Source organism: Typopeltis vanoorti, chromosome 8 (assembly GCF_054136105.1).
Source record: "Typopeltis vanoorti isolate ZY-2024b chromosome 8, IOZ_Tvanoo_1.0, whole genome shotgun sequence".
NCBI lineage: Eukaryota > Metazoa > Arthropoda > Arachnida > Uropygi > Thelyphonidae > Typopeltis > Typopeltis vanoorti.
The window spans coordinates 119,093,420-119,110,762 of NC_143556.1; the positions used below are offsets into that span (position 1 = coordinate 119,093,420).

General features: G+C 37.5%; 1 protein-coding gene across 1 annotated transcript in view; it reads right to left on the minus strand.

Annotated features, from left to right (window-relative positions):
- The window catches only part of LOC150104315 (ciliogenesis and planar polarity effector 2-like), a 204,512-nt gene extending 187,940 nt beyond the window's left edge, over positions 1-16,572 (minus strand). Inside the window, exon 1 of the mRNA XM_090396292.1 lies at positions 16,375-16,572. The gene's annotated coding sequence lies outside the window, so the exon portion shown is untranslated. The remainder of the gene's footprint in view (positions 1-16,374) is intronic.
- Between the last annotated feature and the right edge of the window lie 771 nt (positions 16,573-17,343).

The window sequence follows — 17,343 nt, forward strand, 5'->3', positions numbered from 1 at the left end:
AGAATTTTTCTTTTTGAGTGTTGTAAAAAATCCATTAAACCTCCAACATAATGCCCTCACAGCACTTAAGCCTCTACACAAGAATAACAGAAGGGATAATGTACATCCTTGTCTGACACCAGATTTAACATTAAACCATCTTCCTGTACTTCCTTCAAATCTAACAGCTGACTTACAACTCAAATAAAGACTAAGGTATTGCTTGATATAATACCCCTTGACACCATATAACTGTAGCATTTAATAGCATCTCTCTCTCTTAGCACCTTGTCATATGCCTTTTCCAGATCTACAAAACTTAAATACAGATTTTTGTTATATTCTCATGATTTCTCAACTATTTGTTGTGAAGTGAAAACCTGATCCTGACAGCCTCTATTTGGTCTCCAGCTTATTCTTCACCAAGCTTCTCTTCCACAATCCTTCTCAACCATTTCTCAAGTATACTTGCATATATCTTACCAGGAACACTCAGTAGAGAAATACCTCTGTAATTCTCACATTCAGTTTTATTTCCCTTTTTGTATATGGGTACTATGAGAGCTCTATTCCAGTCATCTGGAATTCGTCTCTCTGTCCAGGTCTTCTGAACTATGCAGTGCAGCCACTGTAAGACTTTTATACCTCTATCCTTGAGCATTTCTAGTTGAATGTGAAGTTTGGTTGAGTTAGCCCATCTACTCCAGCTGCCTTAACATTTCAGGCTTTTGATGGCTTTTTCTACTTCAAGTATGGATATATTTTCCTGATAGCATGCCTGTTGAGTGTTTTTTACCATTATGCCATCACTGCTTGTTTAATTTAGCAATTTTTTGAAGTAATTACTCCATACTTCATGGATATCTTTTTCTCCTGTTGTCATGGCCTACCACCTTGCCTAAAAAATGTCTCCCTTCCAGCAAGTAAGACATCCTTTAATATTCTTTTTTAAAATTTTTCTTATCTCCTATCTAAACTTTTTATATGAATTTGTTTTTATGTTCTGTTCTTTTGAATTAAAAGAAAGAGCACAACAGTTACTGTAACTTATTATTACAGTACAGGGGCATTATTATTATTACCATATGTCTGTTCATCAGAGATCTAAGTTACATACAAATCTGACTTAAAGACATTCTCAGGAACGTATCTCGTTCGTAACCCGGGGACTGCCTGTGTGTATATATATATATATTAATAAAAATAGACAACTAAGAAAATGGTTAGCCCATCCAAAGTAGTAATGCACCACAGGTTTATAACCATTGGTGTGTGTGGGAGTCATAAAACAAAAAAGAGACTTCTTTGCCAATATTAGTTTTAAACAGCCATCTGGAAAGTATAACAATTTATAACTTGTAAGGATATTTCAAATGCCATATAAACATTAAGAGGATTGAGTGACAATCATTATGGAAAGGATAAAAAGATAAAATTAGAAAATGAACTTCAATAAGAAGCATTTGAATGACTACAATTTTTTAACACAACTAACATCACTACTGCAAGTGCAATAAACTGAAGTTTTGTGCAGAATAAACAAAAAAACATCCGATTATACCAGAAGTTCCAACTAACAAACTGAGAGAATTAAGAAAAAAATGTGAATATATATATATATATATATATATATATATATATATATATTCACATTTTCTGAATTGTCTCATTTGTTATTTTTCAAAGGATGCATGTTCTATGATTAATTTATAAACCTGTAAGCTAATGTATATGAATTAATACAAAAACATTTAAACTGGGGGAAGATTGCAGTCCAGGAGAGGAAGGAAAGGACAGAGATATAAAAGTAGGTTTTAAAAGGATTAGATGCCTTAAGTGCCTTGAAAACTTTCATATTGGTCTCTGGAGCATAATTTTAGGATTATCTAATTCTTAGCATGCACGTGATACTAACCATCACGTACCCCTGTTATGGATACTTAAATGCTGATTATCACTCTTGTTTTTGCTTTTTATTATTATTATTATTGTTCTAACAGTCTTGCTATTATTACAGGCAACTCCAAGGAGTCCTTAGAACTCATCAAGGGAAGCCCTAAACATCATGTCAAGAACTATCCAACATTTGCTCAGTATCTATCATCATACTTTGCTTTGAACTTATTCACAGTCATGGCAACCTATTCCACTCATTCACTACTCTCCAAGCAAAAAACCTAGTTCTAACAGCCTTGCTAACTACACTCTTACTCAGTTTCCAAGGATGACCCCTAGTTCTCCTGCCAACACACCTGTTCTGAAAATTTTCCTGTGAATTAATCTTGTAAAAACCCTTTAGTAATTTTTGTAACCCATAAATCATCGACCTGTTCTCATAAGGTTCATTCCATAGACCTGCTACAGTCTTGTTCACTTGCCTCTGAATCCTCTCCACCCCCTCCTCATCAACAAGAAACTCTGACACCCAGATCTGTGTGCAGTAGTCAAGATTGGGTCTTATCAACTCGATAAAGATGAACAATAATGTGCTTGTCTCTGCTCATCAAAGTATTCTTCAGTAAGTGATCTGATGAGCTGCTTTAATCACTTTTCTATGTTTTGCCAGCCTAGTTGGCCAAGATAGCATATCCACTCTCCAGCTAAAAGGCTGCAGGTTCGAATCCTGCCATGGGCATGGGCATGTCTGTGATTGTCTGTGGAAATACCAGTGGTAGTCAGTGGTAGATGGCGTTGATGTAGTTGCAGTCAGCTGGTAATTGAATGGTGAAGATGGAGTTGTAGAGCAGGTGCACTCCCTCAATGAATCCTTGGACTCCCTGGAGGTGTCAAATAATAATATGTGCCCCTTAAACTAACTCCCTATCCATTAACACTCCCAAGCAAAATTCAGCAAATAACTGAACAATTCCTCTCAGATCCTTTCTTGTATCATTAATGGACAGATTAAACAGTAGCAGTCCAAGAACAGAACCCTGCGGCACACCACTAGTCACAGGCCTTCTTTTGGATTCTGCTCCTGAATAAACTACAGTAGTATCTCGCTAATCCGAACCCTCCAGTAATCCGAACTACGGTTTGAAAAAAAAAAAAAAAAAAAGTTTTATTTATTGTGTATTATTATTTTTATTTAATAATTAATATTTTAACTATTATTATTTATTTTATTATCATTACAGTACAGTATTTTTTTCATACTGTCGATTGTACCGTTATATACTGTAAGCCTATTTTGATTTATTGTGTGTTCACGTTTGCTTTTTTATACTGTACTGTACGTACTGTATTGTCAGCATGAATCGCAAATATACACAAAAAGAGGAAATTCAAAACGTGCATAATTTGGATAAAAATATAAATCCAGATGTTGAAATTTCACAAACAGATGTTATGGAATGGATTACAGGTAGAACCGAAAGTGAATTCGAAATCAAATCAGATGCTGAAATTATAAATATGATGCTACGGAATGAATTAGAAGACGATGATATACTCGAAGAAAAAAAAAAAATAGTAAACATAATGAGGCAGCTGACAGTTTCAATATGTGTGTAGAATGTGCTAAGCAGAATGATACACCATTCCACAAAATTTTGTTGCTAATGCAGCTCCGAGAAAAAGCATTGGGAAAAAGTTTAGCTTCCAAGAAGCAAAAGAAAATCAGTGACTTTTTTTTTACAAAGAAATAAAAAACTTTTTTTGTTATTTTGTCAAACTTTTTTTGTGTTGTGTACAAGAAAGTGATATTTTTTTTACGCAAATTAAGATACATACTAAACTATGCAATTTTATTAAATCAGAATCCCCAACAATGCAGGTACATACAAATTAAATATTTTTACTAAAATAAACTTGTGTACTGTATTTTTTTTTTTTTTTTTTACATTACAGTACAGTAGCTTTTTTTTTCTATCAGTTACTTCATTTATTTACAGAATTAAATTCATGTATTATTATTATTATTATTCAGGCCTCCATGGAGTCAAAAAGATTCATCGTGGGAGGTCCTTCCTAAGAAACACAAAGTCTATCATACCACTCCTTAAACTCATTGACCGTTCTCGCTCTCACCACTCCATCAGGTAATGCATTCCACGGTTCAACCACCCTCCATGCAAAGAAACCACTCCCCACCCTCTTGCTCACAGTTTCCTTCCAATGTACCATTAGAATCTGATTATTTTTGTCTTAAAGGCCAGTTATTGTTGCCTCTTGGAGGAAAATTCAGTAATCCGAACGTGCATGGTTTTTATTAGTTTGGATTAGCGAGATACCACTGTACTCTCTGATATTTCTTCATCAACCACCCTTCATCTCACCAAACCTAGTGCTGCAGATTACTGATTAGAATTCTATGTGATAACCTGTCAAAGGCCTTTGCAAAGTCAAGCAGTATCACTGTAAACCTTTATCCATCTCAGCTGTCACTGTATTATACAATGCGAGCAAGTTACTTAGGCATGATTTACCTTTCACAAAACCATGCTGCCCCCATACAATATCACATTTCCATTCTAATCCATTCCTGTATTTTGCTTTTTACCAACTTCTCCAATACTTCGACAACAACTTCTTATATGCTAATAAGTGATAATTTGCTACATCAATCTTGAAGCTTCTTTTATGCAATGGAACTATTAAGCATTCTATCCACCCCTTGACTAACCAAGACCTAAGACTTAGATTAAACAACATAGTCAAGGTCTCTGATAATTCCCGTACCTCTTCACTTTAAAAAAAAAACATACATCTAGGAATAATATTAAAATATTTTTTTTTTTAATTTATTCATTTTTTTTCCCTTGATCACTAAGAAATAAAATAAACTTTGCAACTGCTAATATTCTGATGGTTCTTTAACCAACATTTTTAGTGAACAACTTTACACTTTTATAATAAGCAGTGACAATTAGTTATTAGTGAAAACTTACAATTGTAACAGATATAGGAAAAGAAAAAGAGGGATTTGTAAATATTGTATGTGATAAATTGGAGATGGCATTTATATAAAGAAGACATGAGGATCTGTTAACATAAGACATACATTTGCTGTTATCAGTATGGCAAGTCTGAACTGGCAGACCAAGTTTCAGATTAACTTTCCCACAGGACAGATTGGAAGAATAAAATATATTTATTACAAGAAAAAGCAAGCAGGATATTAGCCCTAAATATATATACATATGGGTTCAACATTGATAACATAGATGTATCATATATATGTTATCTTCTTACAATGTTCCACCTTATAATCTCTCAGTTTTATATATATGTGTGTGCACATGTGTGAGTGAGTAAGAGTTTATAAGGCAGACAAGAATAACATGGACCATTATAGCCAAAATGACGTTTCATCCTAATTGCATAAGATTTCTTCAGATGTAAACATACAAACTAGTAAACAAAATAGTAAAGATAAACAAAGTTGACCAACCACTATTTAGTTATGGAAGAGACTGATGTTATTTTAAAATACGTGTATTTCTAATTGTATGTTGAACTGCAGAATATATATATACATGGTAGCCAGGATTAAAGAGAAGGTGTTCAGAGTCCTGTAGCAAAAAATGTATTGGACAACATAACCAAATTTGGTGCAAGTACACTCTGAACACAGGTTTTGATTTATAAAAAATAAAACAAAATTCTGCCACCAGGGAACATTTAGCACTATAAGCACATGGTTTGGGATTAATTAAATAGTAATGACTAGAGGAGACACAACAAATCAATTTTCGTGTTTGCATAGCTTACAGATGCGGTTCAATATGTCCTCCTTTCAGATGTTCTAAGAACTGCATTCTGTGAATGGGATTTTCTTCAGCAAAACACAACAGATCTGTATTGATCTGCCTCACATGCTGCATTATTCTGTCTCTCAAGGTTGCTATATCAGGAGCATATCCTTCATATACCATGCATTTCAGATGGTCCCCATAACCAAAAGTCACAGGGGTTGTTGAGACCAGGTGAACAAGGTGGCCATAATGAAGGAAATGCATGACTAATCGCTCTGTGAAGTGTTTTTGTAAAATTTGCTTTACCAGCAATCCAATGTGAGGTGGTGCTCCATCCTGCGTGAATATGGTAGAGTCAAGGCATCTTGACTTAGCTAGGCTAAATCAAGTCTAGCTAAGTGGCTAGCGTATCTGCTCTCCAGCCACAAGGCTGAAGATTCGAATACACCACAACCATGGATGTTTATAATTGTCTGTGAAAATACTAGTGGTGGTGGGCAGTAGATGATGGTGTAGATTATGCAGTTTGCTGTAGTTGGTGGATTGAGTGGTGGAGACAGATAGCTGTAGAGTAGGTGCTCTCCCTCGATGAGAGTCTTTGGACTCCTTGGAGGTGTCACATAATAATAATCCCACTTCTTTTATTTTTTGCCAGCCTGGTTGTCCAAGTGTATCTGCCCAGCAGCCTTTTGGCTTTCGGTCCATTGCAGTTGATGGATTTGAGTGGTGGAGACAGAGTTATAGAGTAGGTGCTCTCCCTCGATGACTCTTTGGAGTCCATGGAGGTGTCAAGTAATAATAATCTTTGCTGCTTCAATTGCAAAACAACAAATTTGTGCAGCATCTCTCAATACCTAACAGCATAGATGGTACAAGTAACTGGTTCTGTCAGGTGAAGATCTTCAAAAAAGTATGGACCAATAAAAAACAATGCAGTAAAACCACACCAAACTGTGACTTTTTGTGAGTGTAAGGAGTGTGTGGAACACAAGGATTATTGACAGCCCAAATGTGAGAACTGTGTGATTTAACACTACCGTTCAGATAAAAATGTGCCTTGTGACTCCATGAGATCTTCCACAGCCATGCATCATCCACCTCCATTCAAGCTAAGAACGTCAGGGCAAATTGAAGTAAATTTTCCACATCACCATGAAAAAGTGCTGGACCCTAGGTTCAGCAGTAATCTGCATCCCTTGTGCATTATTCATTCCATGTTCCATGATGGCAGTTGCAACTTCATCTTGTTGAGGAATAATCCATTATCCATTTGTGCCCTCATCCTCGCCTCACAGGATGAGGGCACAAATGATGAGGACAATAACATAAAGATCTGCCATTTTCTAATCATAAAATCATATTTTTAAGATTTGTTATTGTCAGTGTTCTTTTCTCATAACCTTCAAATTCTGGAATTCTCAAAGTACAGCAACAATTACCACATTGCTGATAGTAAAGCTTGTCTAGCAATGCACGTTCAAGTAAGGTGAGATTGATAGCACTTCAGTCTTATCAGAATGATGTGAATCTGTTTTGGCTTTTCTATATCCACAAACTTGTCAGTAGAAACGGTGAGATAATGCAAATATCATGTGATTCTAGCACCAAAATATTCCACGCTTTGTTGAATTTTGATTTCGTCCAATACATTTTTCGCTACAGGACTCTGAACTCCTCCTTTAATTATGGCCATCCTGTATGTATATCTAACCGTCAACAAGGTGTAGCATAGAGGCAGACTGCCTCACGGTGCAGCTTAATAAGGGTGCTCGTTCAGCCATATTGCAATAGGTGCCATCGCTAGCTAACAATTCCTGTTAGCGTAGTGACGGAAAGAAGTTTTTCCAAGCTTAAACTGATTCAAAATTATTTTCGAACAGCAACGACCCAAGAAAGACAAGAAAGATTGGTTGGTCTAGTAACTATATCGTTAGAGGCAGACATAGCTTATAATTTAAATTTAGAAGAGCTCATAAACAATTTTATTGTGTGATATCCCAGTAGAGCAAACATTTAATTAATATTATTATGTAATCATTTTGCATTAATGTTTCTCTTGTAATAAAAACAAAATAGCAATTGGAGATTTTTTTATAAATATATATATATTTTTGTCTTATAATCCATCAGGGGCGATATTTAATCTTTTGCCTCAGGGCGTGATCTCATCTGCTGATGACTGTGTGTGTGTGTGTCTGTGTGTTAATTCTGATCCCATATGAAGGGCCAAAAAAAGGTATAAGCACATCAGTACAGTGTGTGGGGGATGCAGGTGAGAATTGACATTTTTCTTAAAGAGTTATCATCACCCAAGACCCATGGAGTCAAAGACTAATCTAGGAGGTTGTCAGGGAGTCCAAAGGCTCATCGAGGGAGGGCACCTACTCTACAACTAACCACAAATATACCAATGCCACCTACCATCACTAGTATTTCCACAGACAATCACAAACATCCATGCTCACAGCAGGATTTGAACCCACAGCCATTCAGCTGGAGAGTGGCTACACTAACCACTCAGCCATCCAGGCCAGCAGAGTTGCTTGAGAATAATTCATACGGAAGACTGTTCCTGAGAACATGGAATGAAAAAAGGAAGAGGAGAAGCAGCCACCACAGAATTACCTGTAGAACAGAAACGATGCTGAAACATTGTGTCTGAGAGACAGAGGTTGACGTGAGTATACAAGATGAATCATCTATAAGCTGAACTGATATCTTCTGGACAACACTGAGAATTTTAGTGAAGTTTATTTATTTTGTTCCTTTGATTCTTGTAGATAGGCTTATACGTTGGTTATGCATTTCTAAATCACTTAGGGAATTGAAACAACGTAGATCACAATATAAATTAAATAATACTTTAATAGATATTTCCGATATTTCGGCAATGTCTCCTTGCCATTTTCTAAAGGAACTTACAAAAGGCAGGAGCACAACAGGCCCTAACAATACAGTAACTGGAAATGAAGATATGAAGCTATCTTTCTCCTAGAAGTCCTGATGGTGCCCTCTGGCGGGCTAAGTAGGCGTTCTTGGCCGTTGAGCTGAAGGTCTGCTGATGTATGCCTCCCAAATTTGGGGCAGTCGCATACAACCAAATTTGTTGAGGTTTGGAGAGTTTCTTAAATCAAACCTCAACAAATTTGGTTGTATGCGACTGCCCCAAATTTGGGAGGCATACATCAGCAGACCTTCAGCTCAACGGCCAAGAACGCCTACTTAGCCCGCCAGAGGGCACCATCAGGACTTCTAGGAGAAAGATAGCTTCATATCTTCATTTCCAGTTACTGTATTGTTAGGGCCTGTTGTGCTCCTGCCTTTTGTAAGTTCCTTTAGAAAATGGCAATGAGACATTGCCGAAATATCGGAAATATCTATTAAAGTATTATTTAATTTATATTGTGATCTACGTTGTTTCAATTCCCTAAGTGATTTAGAAAATCTGTTCCTTTGGTGTTGTGAATCATGATGCAAAATATCAATGGAATTCTAAAAACAATTTCTCAGATTTGTATTTAAATCTGTATAGCAGAGATGATCTTCCCCCCTCCTTCCCATAGTACTACAATCTCTGTCAATGGCATGGTCTGGAGCAGAACAGGTATAATGTGGATGTTCGGCATAATATGGGCTGCACTTCCTTTCATGTAAAAAAACCTTTGCACTTCAAAATCTTGCTTGATACATCTACATCCCTTAAATCCAGGAAACTTCAGAAAAAAATCTCAAGCCTTAATAAAAATTGCCAACTCTTATCTGGTAATCAGAAAGTTCTCGTCATTGCCTACATGATCATCCTATCATCAACAGCATTCATTGTAGATAGGAAGTTAGTAATGATGTGATTTTTTCATATAGTACTGTCATATCCTGTACACCCCTTGAGGGTACATGGCAGGAATTTGATGATGATGATGACCTATATTTGAATGGAGGAATACAGAAAATATCCAACATCTAGCACACATGCAATTTACAGACAAAATATACTATTAGAGCTGATGGCACTGAGTGTATTTACAGATTGAGGCATTGTGTGTAGATAGAAGTTTAGTCATGTGGACTGGCTATCCTTCCATGACAAGTCCTTGTACTCCTTAGATGTGTCACATAATAAATTAATAGTAAATTATACTACAGGTACAATGCAGATGCAGAACAAACCAATGACACAGATCATCAGATTCCATGGAACTAAATCTAAACTATACTGTAAATAAATTTGACTGCTTAGCTCTACCATCAAGGAGCCTATCATCATTAGGAAACATGCAATTTACAGACAAAAAATACTAGTGGTGGGCAGTAGATGGCAAGGGTGTAAATGATGGAGACTGAGAGTTGTAGATTTGGTGCATTCCCTCGAAGAGTCTTTAGACTTCTTGGAGGTGTCATGAAATAATAATAATTACAAAATTCCCTTGTAATGCTCAAGACAATTCCAATTTGTGCTTGCCTTCCTTTAGTTGTGGAAGCATGCACATCATATCCTTGTAATTATGAAAATGCCTTTGTGACCAAAGCAAAATATTGGTTAATAATTTAATAAAAAGTTATTTATAATTATTATACCTAGATATCTGTTTTCTCCTTTCTTTCACCAATAAGGCCAATAATTGTTGTAACGGTTGGTCAGTAACTTTAGCAAACCATGTAGATTGTAGTGCAGCTTGTAGTGTATATGCTCCAGAAGATGACCTTGACATGAAGGTAGAAACATCGAGTGTTGATTTTGGTTAATATTAAACTAAAGTTTTACTCGAACACAGTAGTTGTCTCCATAATGGATATCTGTTTTTTTCCTTTAAGCCAAAATCTGAGATTATGTACTATAAGTTTACATTCTTTCATGGATGTGATTCAGATTTAAAAAAAAATAAACTATAACAGCAGGTATGGTGCATGGTAGGCAACATAAGTTTGGGAAAGGTAGAGAGAAGGTTGTATTCCAGAAAAAAAAGTTTTGTAACCTTTGTGCACTATATATCCATTTTTCTCTGCTCACATCTCATAGTACTGTAGAAGATATGCTGTAATAAATTATACTTGACAAGAAATTATATTTTTTGTTTAATATTTGAGTTAGAAGAATGGCAGAGAAAGGAATGGGGAGTGGAATGATTTTCCAGTCGACTAGAATACGGAGTAATCGTGCTGGTTTGTTTTGCCAGCCTGGTTGGTTGAGTGGTTAGTATATCCGCTCTCCAGCCAAAGGGCTGTGGGTTCGAATCCTACCATGGGCATAGATGTTTGTGATTGTCTGTGGATATACTAGTGGTGGTGGTTGGCAATAGATGCCATTGGTGTAGTTAGTGAACTGAGTGCTGGAGACAGAGAGATGTAGAGTAGGCCTCCCTCGATGAGCCTTTGGACTCCCTGGAGGTGTCATGTAATAATAATATCTGTTACCCAAGTTGTTAAAGCATAAAATTTGCACGCATAGCATCTTCAAGACCAGGCTACTTATATACAGATACAATTTGACTTGACATCAATTGCCTATTCACTTTTGGACATGTATATTGCTATGGACCTAGGTTTGCCAACTGAAGTCTCAGTAGGAGCTAGATCCCATGGAGATGTCACAAAATAATAATAGATTCAGAAGCATATTTTTCATATACAAATATGTAATATAATATAATACACTATTATTAAAATACTGTGGATCAGAGATATATAGAAAGATAAATAGAAAAATATATGTAGAAAGTTTTTTCACTTTTCTTTATACTGATCCCACACCCGAGAAGTCAAACGACCCATAAACATGTTGGAAGTTGATTTGTCACTTGGTTAGACTATCTTCTTCTTCTTCTTCTGCACCTTCTCCCACTTAAGTGGGGTCACTGTTTGTAATGAGTCTCCTCCACACCTTCCTGTCTTGGGCTGTCACCACATCCAAGTTCTTCATCTTCAAGTCCTCTTCTACCAGCTCCCTCCATCTCTTCTTTGGCCGCCCACGTTTCCGCCTTCCTTGCACATCTATCTGCATGACCCTTCTTCCCACATATTCGTCCTCCCTCCTCATCACATGACCAAACCATCACAACCTTGCCTCCTGTATCTTCGCTCCTAAGTTCGTAACTTTCACTGTTACCCTGACATAGTCATTTCTCAGACGATCCTTTCTGGTCACACCGTACATCCACCTAAGCATTCTCATCTCTGCTACTTCCATCCTGCTGATGTTATTTTTCCTCAGGGCTACAGTTTCTATAGCATATGTCATAGCTGGCCTCACTACTGTCCTATAAATTTTGCCTTTCACATTGATCGGCACCCTCTTATCGCATAACACTCCAGCCATCTCCCTCCAGTTCCTCCAACCCGCTTGTATCCTGCATCCCACTTCCTTCTCAGCTCCTCCATCTTCTTCCACTGTTGAGCCTAAGTATCTAAAGTCTCTCACATTCCTGAGGACATTTCCTTCCAGCTCCAGATCTGTCTCCTGCCGACTGCGCAACACATATACTCTGTTTACTTCTGCTCAGTCTCATACCTCTCTCTTCCAGTACTTTTCTCCATCTTTCCAGTTTAGTTCCCGCTTCTTCTCTTGAATCTACACACAACAAGATGTCATCTGCATACAACATTGTCCAAGGCGCATCTTCTCTCACCTCCTCTGTTACCACCTCCATCACAATATTAAACAGAAACGGACTTAATGCTGACCCTTGATGCAAGCCAACTGTTACTTGGAAACTTTCTGTCTGTCCCAAACAGGTCCGAACACTTGTCTTCACATTTCTGTACATTTCCCGCACCAACCTGACATATTTCTCCGGCACCTTCTTCTCCCTCAGACACCTCCAGACTTCTTGCCTTGGCACTCTATAGTATGCTTTCTCCAGATCAATAAATACCAGATGTAGCTCCCTTTGCTTCTCTCGATATTTTTCCATCATCTGCCATAACCCAAAGACAGCATCTGTTGTTGATCTACCAGGCATGAATCCAAATTGTTCCTTTGCAATCTCCACCTCCTTCCTCAATCTACCATCAAGAACCCTTTCTAGGATCTTCATTGTGTGGGACATCAACTTTATTCCTCTGTAATTTTTACAGTCTTGAGCATCCCCTTTACCCTTGTAGATGGGGACAAGAGTACTCTCCCTCCATTCCTTGGGTATATTTTCCTGTTGGCAAACTTTCATGAACAGGTCCCACAGCAGGTCAATTCCCTCTTCCCCCAGTGCCTTCCATGCCTCCACTGGAATTTTGTCGGGGCCCACCGATTTTCCATTCCTTATCCTCTTCATGGTCTCCGTCACTTCCACTCTACTGATGTTCTGCACCATCCCCTCAGAAGGCAGCCCATCTCCTCTGAGAGTCCTTGCATTTTCCTCATTCAAAAGTCCCTCAAAGTATATTTTCCATCTGTTTCTTATGTCCACATCTCTCCATAATACTCTTCCTTCAGCATCTTTGATCTGCCTCGCATGTAAGATGTCCTTTGCTGCTTTATTTCTACATTTCACTAGTTGGTAAATTTTTCTCTGTCCTTCCTTTGTTTCTAATTGATCATACAGATCTTGATATGCCATGGTTAGATGGTTATTTATTATAGTCTAACCAAGTATGGTCTAACCATATACTTGGTTAGACTATAATAAATTTAATTTAATCCTTTATCCAAGTGTCTCAGTCCTGAAGATATTTTCAGGCACAAACTTTGTTTGCTTACACTTGGATAAAGGATTAAATTAAATTTATTATAATGACCTATAAACATATTGGTACTATGTGTGGATTGCAAGTGAGGAACTGCTGGTGGTTTGGAAATACTTCATAAGGAAGGCTGTTCCAGAGAGAGGTGGATGGAATAAAAGATAAAGAGGAGATACAGGTTTGGTGAGTTTGCCGTTGTTGTAAAGTGATGCTTGGCAGAGGAATAATGATTGCCAGTTTAGTGAAGCAATGTCCATTGAAGAACCTGCAGAATATACACAGTGATCAAAATATTGCATCTGTAAGAAAGGGATTGTCTATGAGGTGAATTGCTCTCCTCTGGACAATGTCAAGAATTTTTAGGGAATTTTAAGTGTGTACCATCCCAAACATATGAGAAGTATTCTAAGCATTGGCAGATTTGTATATAGTTAAGAGTTGGTTGAGTGAAAAATAGCATCTTGAATAAATGAGAATGTTATAGTTTACTGGATGGTGAGGAAGCTACTGATGTGATATTTTTATGCTGGGAGAGACTGAAGATAAATGTTAGTTCAAGCAGAGAGAGAGATCTGATGTTGTATGGTGGCTTGTGAACTTAGCTCACCTACTCCTACTGATGGTAAGAGAAAGTGAGATAAGATCTTGGAAGTTTATTTTGCACTTGGTTAGACTATAATAAATTTAGTTTAATCCTTTATCCAAGTGTAAGCAAACAAAGTTTGCACCTGAAAATATCTTCAGGACTGAGGTAAGCTTACACTTGGATAAAGGATTAAACTAAATTTATTATAGTCTAACCAAGTGAAAAATAAACTTCCAACATCTTTCTCTAAGTCCAGAGTAATTTAATAATAAGGTGGCACACTGATTGGCAACTAGTACAGGTAAATATGACCTCTCCAATGCTTTTTCCTTAGTATCACCACTCGGGGTCTGCCTCCCACTGACGAGACCTCAATAAAAGTTGAAACCAGTCTGGGTAGTGGCCCTTCCCTTAATGCATGGCAGTATACATGTCTGCACCAAGATGTCCTTTGCATTATGGGAGATACTGAGACAAGGAGTGATGAGAGCTTGGTCAACCTTTGCTACGAGTTGCACCACCTTACCTCAGTCTTGAAGATATTTTCAGGTGCAAACTTTGTTTGCTTACACTTAGATAAAGGATTAAACTAAATTTATTATAGAGATAAGATCTCTTTTGAGAAAATGGTAAGACTGTGTTTTGGTAGGATTGAATATGGACAGATTGTCATCACTGCACTGAAGGATGGCATGTAGATCAATGTTCAAGGCAATGATGCAGCTGTTCCTTGATGTTTGGGATGTCTGGGTACTGCATGGTTTGTTAAATGAGTAGGATGAATGGAAAGTACGATCATCTGCATGACTGTGGATAGGATTAGTGGTGATTAAGAGTAATCTATTTATGTACAGGAGAAAGAGAGTAAGTGCTAGATTGGTGTGATGCTCAAAATGAGGTAGCATCTCCCAAGACTAGCAGAAAATGACTAGAGAGAAAGCTGGCTACCCAATTAAAGAAGAGTAGCAAGGAGTCCAAACAATGGTAATATGTGCAGGAGAAGGGAAGCAGATGATAGAAAAGAGCCTTGAAGCACTCGTGCATTGATAGTGAAGCTCAAAGAGAAGGAGCGTCTACCAAGACTAGCAGAGAACAACCAGAGAGAGAGAGAGAAAGCAGGCTACTCGATTACAGAGCAAGGAGACAAAAGGATGGAAATTATGAAGAATGGAGGTTGGAAAGTAACTATACTTGACAAGAAATTAAAATCTTATTTAATCCTTTATAAAGTATAAGCAAACAAGGTGTGCAACATGAAGTATCTTCACAACTGGGCCACTTATGAAATTCAAAAGCCTCTAGATAAAGGATTACAGAAGAATATAATTTCTTGTCATGTATATTTACCTTTCAACCAAGTGAAAAAGCTTTCATCAACGGATATAATCTGTATTTAATCAAATTTGAATACAGGAAATGATTTATTCTACTGCAATTCTGAATGAATGATTTCTTCTTACTTCATAAGAAGAAATCTTACTTCTTATGAATTTCTTCTTACTTCATAAGATAAAGAATGGACAAAAAGCCCTTATATAGGCTTTTTCAGTCGAAGATGAGTTAGCCGATCTCATACGGTGGTAGCAGGGTTTTCTCTCCAGGTTTTTCATCCAGCGTACAGATAAACTGGCCTTCAGGACATATACAATTTACAGACAAAAAATACTATTGTTGGTGATGATGGGCGATAAATGCCATTGATGGTAGTAGTAGTAGTGTCAGAGTTGGAGAATTAAGTAGTGGAGAGGATAAGATGTATTTAGTGAAGTAGAGTACTGTGCCCTCCCATGATGAGTCAATAATAATAATAATAAATTACGTTTAATTATAATTAAAATAACTAACTGAAGCTATTAACTAAATTCTAAACTAAAAAAAAAAAAAAAGGAATTGCATGTGTATTTCTGGCTCAAGATGTAGCCAACTAACTTTCCTTGAAATGCTCATATGGCAGATTAGTTGGCTGAGTGGTTAGTATATCCACTCTCCAGCCAAAAGGCTTCCGGTTAGAATACCGCCGTAGGCATGGATGTTTGTGATTGTCTGTGAAAATACTAGTGGTGGTGGGCAGTAGATGATGCGGTTCGGTGTAGTTCATGGGTTGTGTGATGGAGACGGAGAACTGACTCTCCTTCGATGATTCTTTGGACTCGCTGGAGGTGTCACGTAATAATAATATATATATATGCCCTGTGTTCCAGACTGTAATTAACGTATGCACTTCGATTGGTAAACGGCAAGCTTACTTTTTTTAAGTGGATCCCTCCACAAAAGGTTGCGAATTATCAAGTGATCAGTATTCACTATGTTATATTTCATGCTTTGATAAACCGCCATAGTTGAACAAGATAAAATATAGCATGCCCGTGAGGAAAAATCCCTCCCCCTCCAAACCCTCTCATTTCATTAAAAATCCATAGCGACTTTTCTATGACTCACCTGTGATGTTTTTACGTCAGTTCGTGTCCAGTATTGTCACGAAATCAATTATTTTTGAAGTATGCATTTAGTTTTTCGGGGATCATCCTTTCCGTTTATTTTCCCATCTCCTCCAAATCACGGCGGATCGGATGACAGCACATAAGTGAGGTCAGTGTTAATCCAGACACCAGCTTTTAGCCATGCACGAGTCGTCTGAATGCGATGTGTGACGTCATATGGACGTTTGTCACGTGGCCTTATCTTGTGTGCCCTGATTCGTACCGAATAACCCAGCTCTACGGTGCACATGTCCACCGATATGCCGTGACGTAGCAAACGATCGATCAATTCATTGATTCCCCTCCACATACGCACCAACTGTTTTTAAATAGAGTCACGTGATTATTTCTACACGCGTTTCGATTTTCTAGTTACTTACTATGTTTTCAAATTTCTGTGACAGTTTTTTGTTTGTTTTTTTCTTTGTTTCACGAGCACCAAACTATACCCTGTCTCCGTGACAATGCTCTTTTCTATGAAGATTATTTTTCGTAATTCCAAGTCACCTGATATTTGTACAAGAGTTTTCAAGTTCAAGACAAAAAGGGAAAAAAAGGCGTGTCTTATAACCAGTAAAGGAATGGCAAAAGCGAAAAGTTTTATTATTATTTGACACCTACAGGGAGTCCAAAGACTCATTGAGGGAGGGCACCTGCTCCACAACTCCGTCTCCACCACTCAATCCACCAACTTACCGCAACTACACCAATGCCATCAACCGCGACCACCACAGTTTTTCCACAGATAATCATAATCATCCATGCCCACGGAGGGATTAGAACCTGCGGTCTTTTTGCTTGAGAGCGGATACGCTAACCACTCGGCCAGCCAGGCCATTTTTAAAGCCCAAGTCACCTGATATTTGTACAGGAGTTTTCAAGTTCAAGATGAAAAGTGGAAAAAGAGTGTCTTACAACCAGTAAAGGA